Raw genomic sequence first — 8,895 nt, forward strand, 5'->3', positions numbered from 1 at the left:
GAGAACGTAATTTAACTCTTTCTGCACCGCTGGGCGAATGAGACGTTGACAGATCATTTTTTCTTTCTATCGGCTTTGTTTTTCTTTACTCGAAGAGATCAAATTATTGGTGGGGACAATTCAATAATCGCTGGATATTGATGGGGACATGTCCCTTCCGTCCATGCCAAATCTATGCCCTTGCCTACAAAGATGCATTTTAGAAACCAGGAAACATCAAAGTCACTTAAATCAAAGAGTTCATGTTAGTAACAGCTCACCTCTCTGCAGCAGACACAGGTTGGACTTTGAAATTATAGGGCTCATCTTTAGACGCGTCACTCTGTAAGGACACAGAGCTGGGTGCAGGTCCAGGTGGGTTCCTGTGAATAATGATGGAGCAGTGATGTGAGTGCTGAGCTGTGACATGGAGAAGAGTCATGGACAGTTAGAGATGGTCATCTCACCTCTGAGCTTTGGTCTGGCTCTCATGTTCCCCACACAGAGTGCTTATAGAGGGAGGGACTCCCTCCTCTCTGTCCTCACACTGATCCATGCTGCTCAATTCAGCTCACACACACTTTCTACCTTCACCTGCAGAGGAAACACAAATCATTCATGTGCACATCAACTGAAATCCTCCTTTCCATCATGTGTGCTGTCCAAATATCAGCTGCTTCTTTCCTGCTTCATCTCAGTGTCAGCTGAGAGAATGACAAACATGACTGGTCTAAGGAGCTTGGAAAGAAAAGCATCTGGACTTCTTTGAGTTGCTTGAAGACGTTTCACCTCTCATCCGAGAAGCTTCTTCAGTTCTAAGGGTCAATGAGCATTGACCCTTAGATCTAAAAACCGAAGCTATGCCACCACCCCTACCAGTAAGCCTTGGTGAGCTAAAAACGACACAGTCTGATGGAAGAAGTTCGGTAAAAGGGATAAACTCACCAGGACGAATCCAGGTTTCAATCAGGAATTAAGCATCAATTCCATTAGTGGAGAGGAAGTCATTTAAGAACTTTAAAGTAGACCCTGAGGCGAACGCGACAGCCACTCCTTCTACCGCGTTTCCTGTAGCGTTTCTTGTGTAGATTAGATTGTGTAGATAGGTCCAGTTGGGGTGGGGTGGCGTTGCCCAGGTTCCAGCAAGGATCAGCCCGAGAGGAATGGGAGAGTCTTAGATTCAAAAGTGTTTGCCTGTCGTATGTAATCAGCGCACAGCCATTAGATGAGCATACAACTAAAATGATAAAAAATACAATGCCAAGGTCCATAAAAGAGTGTAGAGGGGGTAAAAAGCAGCGAAACAGATACAGCCGAGGACAGCAAGGACCACATACACCGGCGCCATCTGGCTACCTATACTAGCACAGGTAGAAATAACACTGCAGAGTGTGAAAAATAACCTAAAAAATAAACAGACTCTGTCAAGAATATTTATTAATATGTTTAGTTTATCTTTAAAAACTTTTCTGCTCCTCAAATCCTTTGTTCAAGTTCAATCTAAGGAGCTTGGAAAGAAAAGCGTCTTCTTTAAGTGCCTTGAAGAAACTTAAAGAAGACGATCTGTAAGCTCATGAAAATTCATTTTGTTGTTTTTTGTCAGAGCAGAAACATCTCTAGCAGGAAAAAAGACCCCAGCAGGATGTCTCTGTTTGGGAAATATTCCGGTATTCAATTGTGTTGAGTCTTTGAAGATGAGGAGCCAAACACAGACAGTGGATACAGAAGGACTGTTTATTCAGGGCTTTAATACAACTGAACTAATGCTTCACATCCTGTTTAGAGACGATCGACCAACAGGCTCAGTCCTCACTCATCACACAAACTTCAGTCACACTGGGATCAACAGAGGAGACGGCTCTGTTCACCATCACAGTTCAGCAACAATAATCAGACCTTTTCCCTGCCCGTCTTGGTGAGGATCACATGTTTTGGGACACTGACACACACAATATATTCTGCTTTAACTCGTCTCTCTTGTTTAGATTGGTTATTGTGTTTTTACCCTTTATTCTTGTCAGTGTCAAACATGAGAGTAAACTGTTTTGTGCCAAACAAACAAAGCTGACAGATATATGTGCAAGTAAAGCTGTTTTTAATTATGTTCACTGTTTTCAGCCAAGGAAGCAAACTTTCTTGGAAGTTTACCAAACTAGTAAAACCAGTAACTGCACTCAGCAGAGTTTCAGTTTGTAGCACAGTTGATCTTTGTGAAGCATCAACAGTAACAACAGGTTATTAAACACAGCTGTATGAACACTAACACACATCAGTTTGATCTACAGATGAATTCAGATCATACATCAGGTTTACATCATGTAAAATAAACGTCTCACTCCATGAGCTCCATCAGTCTGTGTAACTCCTCATCATCATTTCTGAGAGCCTGAACACTTCCTCATGTCTGACTGTGTCAGTGAGTGTGTGTTTGTGTGTGTTCCAACATTAACCAGTTAACCAGGTTATGATCAGCTCCTTGTGTTTTTAAATCTATTCTTATGTGTTTCATGAATAACTCAGACTCAGGCAGAGTAATGAACTACCTATGGAGCACGGACCGAGGTGAAGTCTCTGCTCTTATCCATGAAGCAGAATTCACAAAGTAATGTGTTTTTCTTTTGAACACTTCATTGGTGTTTAACTTGAAACAGATTAAAAAGTGTTCGATTGTGCACTTCACACAGTCCTGAGTCACAGAGGTTTAAATGTGTTTGAGGCTGAGAGACTTTACTCCTGCATTAACATCAAGTATATTTAGGATTTGAGAAGGAGTGAAAACCTGAAATATTGATGCTGAGGGTGCGAATCTGTATTCTCTTCTTCTGTTTGCAGTAACTCTGAACTCGATGTGATGGAGAACATCAGGTCCAAAATCTCAGAAACAAACAGTCAAACTGTTGAAGGAGGAAACAAAGCAAACTTACAGTTTCTTCAAATAGAGACACCAACAATAAGCTCCACTCCACAGCTGAGGTTGTCACAATGTAAAACTGTCTCGTCCTCTTTTATTCTTGCCCTAAACTCTCTTTGGGTGTGTGTTTCTGTCTCCGCCCATAGGAATGCATTGAGAACATTGAAACAGCACAGACAGGAAGAAAGGAAAAGCACACACTCAGACAGAAACAACACTGCAGAGTGTGAAAAACTGCAGAAAGAATAAGCAGACTCTCTAAAGAATATTTATTAATGTATTGAACACATCTTAAAAGCTTTTGTGCTTCTCCAAACCTTTGTTCAAGATCAGTATTAAACACTATTTATTGTTCTTCCCTCAGATCATTGAGGAGACTCAACTACAAACGCGAAACTCGAAAACTCAAATGAGAACTAAAATCAAACAAACAAAAAGGACTCAACTTATTCCTGTGTGTAGAATAAAAACAGAATGAAGTCATAGGGTTTTAGATACTTGATGAATTTATTGCACAGTTACATTCTGGGATCTTCTGGCATGAGAGCTCTCTCTCTGTCTTTGTGTTTCAGCCTCGACACAAAGGGACTCACTGAAACTTCATATTAGCTCAAGCAGCCTTTGTCTGATCTGTGCTGTGTGCTTGTAGGTTTAGGTCTGCTCAGTATAACTCAGCATGTTTTCCTTAAAAGTGGCTGCTAACAGACACGTAGAAGCTTCAGCCTCTGCCTTATTTCCAAATGCTCGATTCACCCAGTCAACAGCAGGATTTAACAAAATAAGACGTCCTTCAGAGTTTCATTTTAAAGTGCTGTCAATTAAATATGACATCTGAAGGAATTTCATCAAATTAAATAATAATATATTATTAAATAATAATAATATTGTTACAGCCCGATTATAGCTATATTTTAACTCTGATCTAACTATTTATAATATTTTAATGCAATTCGCAAACTGACTTCAGTACATTAATGTTCAGAAATGTTAACAATGCAAAACATCTGTGACAACACATAGAACCAGTTCAACCTGTTTAATTACTCAATTTCCTGAATTATCACCTATTAAATGAACGTTGACTAATTTTCTGTGCTGCATAAGAGTGCATCAGAGGAAAACATGGGACTGAGAATATTACACTGATTCAATTAATTTAATACTCTGTCTGTGTACAAACTGATCTTTGTGCCTCACTTCAAACTGGATTTAACTGCAGCTTCTTGTCTTTCAGTTTGTGCATTCACTTCAAAAATATGAAGAGTCAGATTGAGTGTGAGTCAAAGTTCACATTTTGACGTCCACTGTTGGGGTTGTTACTCAATAAAAGTAATCTATTACACATTAATCATTACTTTTCCTCAAAGTAATGCAGTACGTTACTTAGTTACTCTCTGCAGTAAGTAATTATTCCTGTTCTGATCTATCAGCTCTATCAGTTTCTGTGATGCCTCAGTCATCAGCTGTCAGCAGAGGAATGTTTACCTGACACTTCCTCATATCTGAGTGTCACAGTGTGTGTCTGTGTGTGAGCATTAGCCAGGTTATTAAAGTTCTATTCTATTGTATTCTATTCTATTTTATATCTCTATTCAAACATTCAAGACACAATTAACAAACACTTATCATTATTATTATTTAATAAACAATAATTTCAGAACCAGACAATAAAAACTAACCAAAGTAATGTCCCTTACATGAGCTTCTGTTATAAAGTTTGAGGTAGAACTGTTTGATTTTTTTGACATTAAATGACATTACAGTGTTTAATTTAAAATTAATTGAAAATACTTCATTACAACCAAACAGAATGTAACACTTTAGCGATTTAATTAACTTTGATATAAATTCATGATTATGTGCAATCAAAAACATGAAGAGATTATCTAAATGCATTTTAAGCAAGATTAATTTGTATTAGTCAGCAGAGCCAAATTCAGAACAACAGACTCAAATAACAAGAACCAAACCTTCATTCAGGCTAAAAACAGTCTTTTTATTTTTATTTTTTATTTTATTTTTTGCCTGTCCCATTTGGTTCTTTTGCCATCAGAATTATTGTCTAAAGGCAAAGAAAGATGCCCAACGGATTTACTTTACCAAATCGACCAACCCCTGCTAAATACGGGACAGACTTTACTGGGGGAAAGAAAGGGGAAAAAGAAAAAGGGAAAGAAAAACAGCGAGGAAGAGGGACGGGGATAAAGGGCAAAAAACAAAGACCAACAGAATAAGCAGACAAAAAATACATATATCGATCACCTGGATCACCTGTTGAGAAAGAAAAAAGAAAACAAGCAGAAGAAAACGAGAGTAATAAACAACATCACAATGATATATGGGAATATGACAGTAAATACTAAATGTTAAACATTATTGTGCAGCACGTAAGATCGACAGCGCACAGTGTGCTTTGAGGTAAGAGCCAAAAAGGGTGTAGTTTGTGTGTGTGATCACCCGTGTGTACACCTGTGAGCATGGACGCGCTTGTTTTTAAAAGGTTCCTTCATGTAATGATCTGCTAGAGGGTGTGGGGGGCCACAGCCCCGTCCTCCAGGACATGAAGCAGGTATGGAGGAGATCCAGACTCCAGACATCCAGAGGCCCTCAGAACACAAGAGACCAAGGAAGACCAACAGAGGGGCAGCTGCGCCACTATCCCAGATAAAACCCAGGCTAAAAACAGTATTAATAGAAATTAAGTTCAATGTGTTGAACAAAGATCCAAAGACACGGGACCTCAAGTGGGGCAACACATGACCAACTAACAATGACTAAAAGCTTCAAACACTAGAAGACTCAGAGTCAGATGCACAGATTAAGAGTATCACATACAGCATGAATAGAAGAGCCTTTGCAGCAACACAATAATCCTGAAAATAAGAATGAATCAAAGTGATCATCACAACAAAGGCGTGGAAAAATCTGGCAAGTCTAAACGTTATGCTTGAGCCAAGTCACAGCCTCCATATACATGTATTATTGACACAGGTGGGCTTTTAAAAGACATGCTGAAAATGTTCATCATCATGATCAACATTGCTTAACTGAGCTGGAGCTGCTTTGCTTATTGTTTTTTCCACATCACTTCAGTTGACTTCATTGGAACAAACAGATTTTATCTGCTCATGCTGGCTGTTTCCAGTTAAAGGGGAGAACAGAGTCCCATCACTGAAGACTGATCAATTTCTGCTCATAGTTTTAAGTTTAGTATGAATTTATTAGCTATAAAACTGTCCCAGTTTCATTGAGAGCTGAGGATGAACCAACAGATTACCATCTGTGTGCTTAACTGGTGACAGATTAAAGATAAGAGATCTCTGTGTGTGTTGATGTGTTAACTTTAAAAATATGCCGTCTGACTGCTCAGACTGAGTCAGAGTAAAGTTCACATGCTGACGTGTGGAGACATGAAACCTTGTTGTAGCTGCAGGTGTGAACACACTGATCCCAGATCAGCTCTGCTGCATTTGTAACATGAACATTTCTGCTGCAAAGCTTCAAATGTTCTGCATGTTTCTCTGTTTCCAGTCTATAGATCCAGTCACACTTTCTACCTTCACCTGTGCAGTAAAGACTGAGAGCAGAGCTGAAACCAACCGTCCAATCAGTGAGCAGCATCAACACCTGAGCTTCATTCAGACTCTGATATTGAAGATGTTGTTGGTACAAAGTTCATCTGGTGCTCACATGAATCCTGTGATGAAAGATTTATTTCACTGAATGTTTCTTCAAAGCTCATTTCAACCTGTTGAAGTCATGAATGAAAGTGCAGACTGAGAGTGGATCACATGATGTTTAAGGTGTGTCATGTGACATGTTCAGTATTGTCACACATGTCTAGATTGTCCCTGATATCATAACTGCTCAAACACTGATGATTATATTTGAAGGATTATTACTGATGGCAGCAAAGTTTGAATGGAGCTCTCTGTCTGTGCTGATTTGTCGCCCTCTGGAGGTCAAAACACAAACTGCATGATGTCACTGTAACCACCACAGTGACAGGAAGTGTTTTTAAATGATGAAACATGTCAGTGATGCTGATAGTGTGTTCATCACAGACGTTCAGGCTTCATGTTGACATGAATCAAAGTGAAAGCAGAGAAACTGGAATGAATCAGGTGTTGTAGAAGATGGAGAAACAGGGTGGAGAGGGGATGCTGCTCCTTCTTTGAGATCAAACATGTCATGTTGTTCACGTGCTGTCAGCGTGACGCAAAGAAACCATGGAAACAAAGTGTGAGTGAAATCAGTCCAAAGTAACAGAGTGAAGAGCAGCAGATGAAGCACAGAGGACACACAAAGGAAGGAAAGAAGGAAACAAGGTCCATCTGTGTCCTTTCAAACAAACAAGCATCAACGTCCAGGACTGAAACATGACTCCACATATTTATACACATATTTATTTAATGAGAATAAAACAAGAATATTTATAACACATCAACAATAATCAGGCCTGGGATCCTCCTGGTTACAAACAGGGTCCAGGACTGGGACTCTCAGGTGGATCCTGCAGGGTCTGGTTCAGGAAAAGGTGGAGACCAACAGAAACAGTTTTAGTAGAAAGGTCTGATTTCATTTATTTGAAGAGATCAGAGCATTATTCTGATTATTAAGCTTCAGTCAAATATACTAATGCGCACGGCGCTGTGACACTTAATGATCTGTTATTGTACATTTGTCACATGTGTGTATTTGTTGTTGTATTGTTGCTGCCATGATGCATCACATGGGACCATCACACTACCACCACCATATGTGACTGTTGCTATGAGGCTCCTTTTCATTGATGCTGTGTTAGTTTCAGATGTAACAGGACTCAAAGCTGTCAGAAAGCTTTTGTCTCATCAGTCCACAGAGTCTTTCCCAAACAGGATCATCAACATGTTGTTGGACAATGTGAGACCATCCTTTGTGTTCTTCTTGGTCTGCAGTGGTTTTCTCCTTGGACTCCTCCATGGATTCTCTTTCTTATTGTTCAGTAATGAGCTTAACTGAGGCCTGCAGCTCTTTCATGTTGTTCTGGGCTCTTTGTGAGCTCCTGGATGTCGATGTGCTCTTGGAGTCATGTTGGTGCCACTGGCTCCTGGGAAGGTTCCCACTGTTCCACACTTTCAGCATTTGTGTCTAATGGCTCTCAGCGTGGTTCAACAGAGTCCCAAAGCCTTAGAAATGGCTTTCCGACTTAATCAATGACATCATCATTTATTTACTTGTGTTATCTTTGTCTAACATGAACATTTGTGTGATAAAAACAGGAAGAAATGACTGAGTGAAAAGACTTTTTCACACCACTGTGTGTGATCGTTGCCCCTGGGAGAGTTCACTTATCTGCAATGAGAGGTGTGATCAACACGAGTGCACGAGTGTCACATGACTCACAGCTGTGCATGCAGTGGCAAAAGGCTGAGTGTGTGCCATCAGTCTGTACTCAGTCCTCACTCTGAGCCTCTTCCTGCTGCTTCATGAGAGCAGAGCTGAACTTCCTGCTGTGGGAGAGACGAGGAGGATCCTGGTGCAAGAAGCACAAATGATGCAGTTTGTTTCCTGTTTACACTCAAAGTGACTAAAACCAGATTTATGAAAGTGTCATTTCTCTGAGTCCCACTGATGGAAACATCAGCTTGTATGAACTGTTCAGTCTGATGGATCCTCTGAAGTGTGTCAGTGAGCTGTTGGAGTAAAGCTTAGTCAGACTTGGACCTGGTTGGTAGTCGTCATAGATCTGGACCACGGCTGGCTTCAGGTCGTCCACTGGGAGCTCCTGGATGATCTCTGTGGTTGATGGTGTGTCCTTTGATAACTGGACGAGACAGAAACAATCGCAGACACAGTTTGTACCAAAGATCATCATCTGGTGTCCCCACTGTGGACGTCTCTGACATCCTCTAAGGACACCAGAACAGGATCTTCCTTTGGTTCAACACGACTCACCAGGAGGCCACGTTTGAGCTGTGAGGAGATGACATCATCACAGTGGTCACATGACGTGTTGGTAGAGT

The 8,895-nt window shown here is 40.4% G+C and overlaps 1 long non-coding RNA gene across 1 annotated transcript; it reads right to left on the reverse strand.

The window, feature by feature from the left end:
- Positions 1 to 538: 538 nt before the first annotated feature.
- On the reverse strand, positions 539 to 2,941 carry LOC120437929. Its single transcript, XR_005611511.1, has 3 exons — positions 2,904 to 2,941; positions 925 to 1,173; positions 539 to 573 (listed from the first exon to the last, which is right to left on the reverse strand). It is a non-coding gene; the product is annotated as an uncharacterized LOC120437929 (long non-coding RNA).
- Between the last annotated feature and the right edge of the window lie 5,954 nt (positions 2,942 to 8,895).

Source organism: Oreochromis aureus, linkage group 3 (assembly GCF_013358895.1).
Source record: "Oreochromis aureus strain Israel breed Guangdong linkage group 3, ZZ_aureus, whole genome shotgun sequence".
Taxonomy (NCBI): Eukaryota; Metazoa; Chordata; class Actinopteri; order Cichliformes; family Cichlidae; genus Oreochromis; species Oreochromis aureus.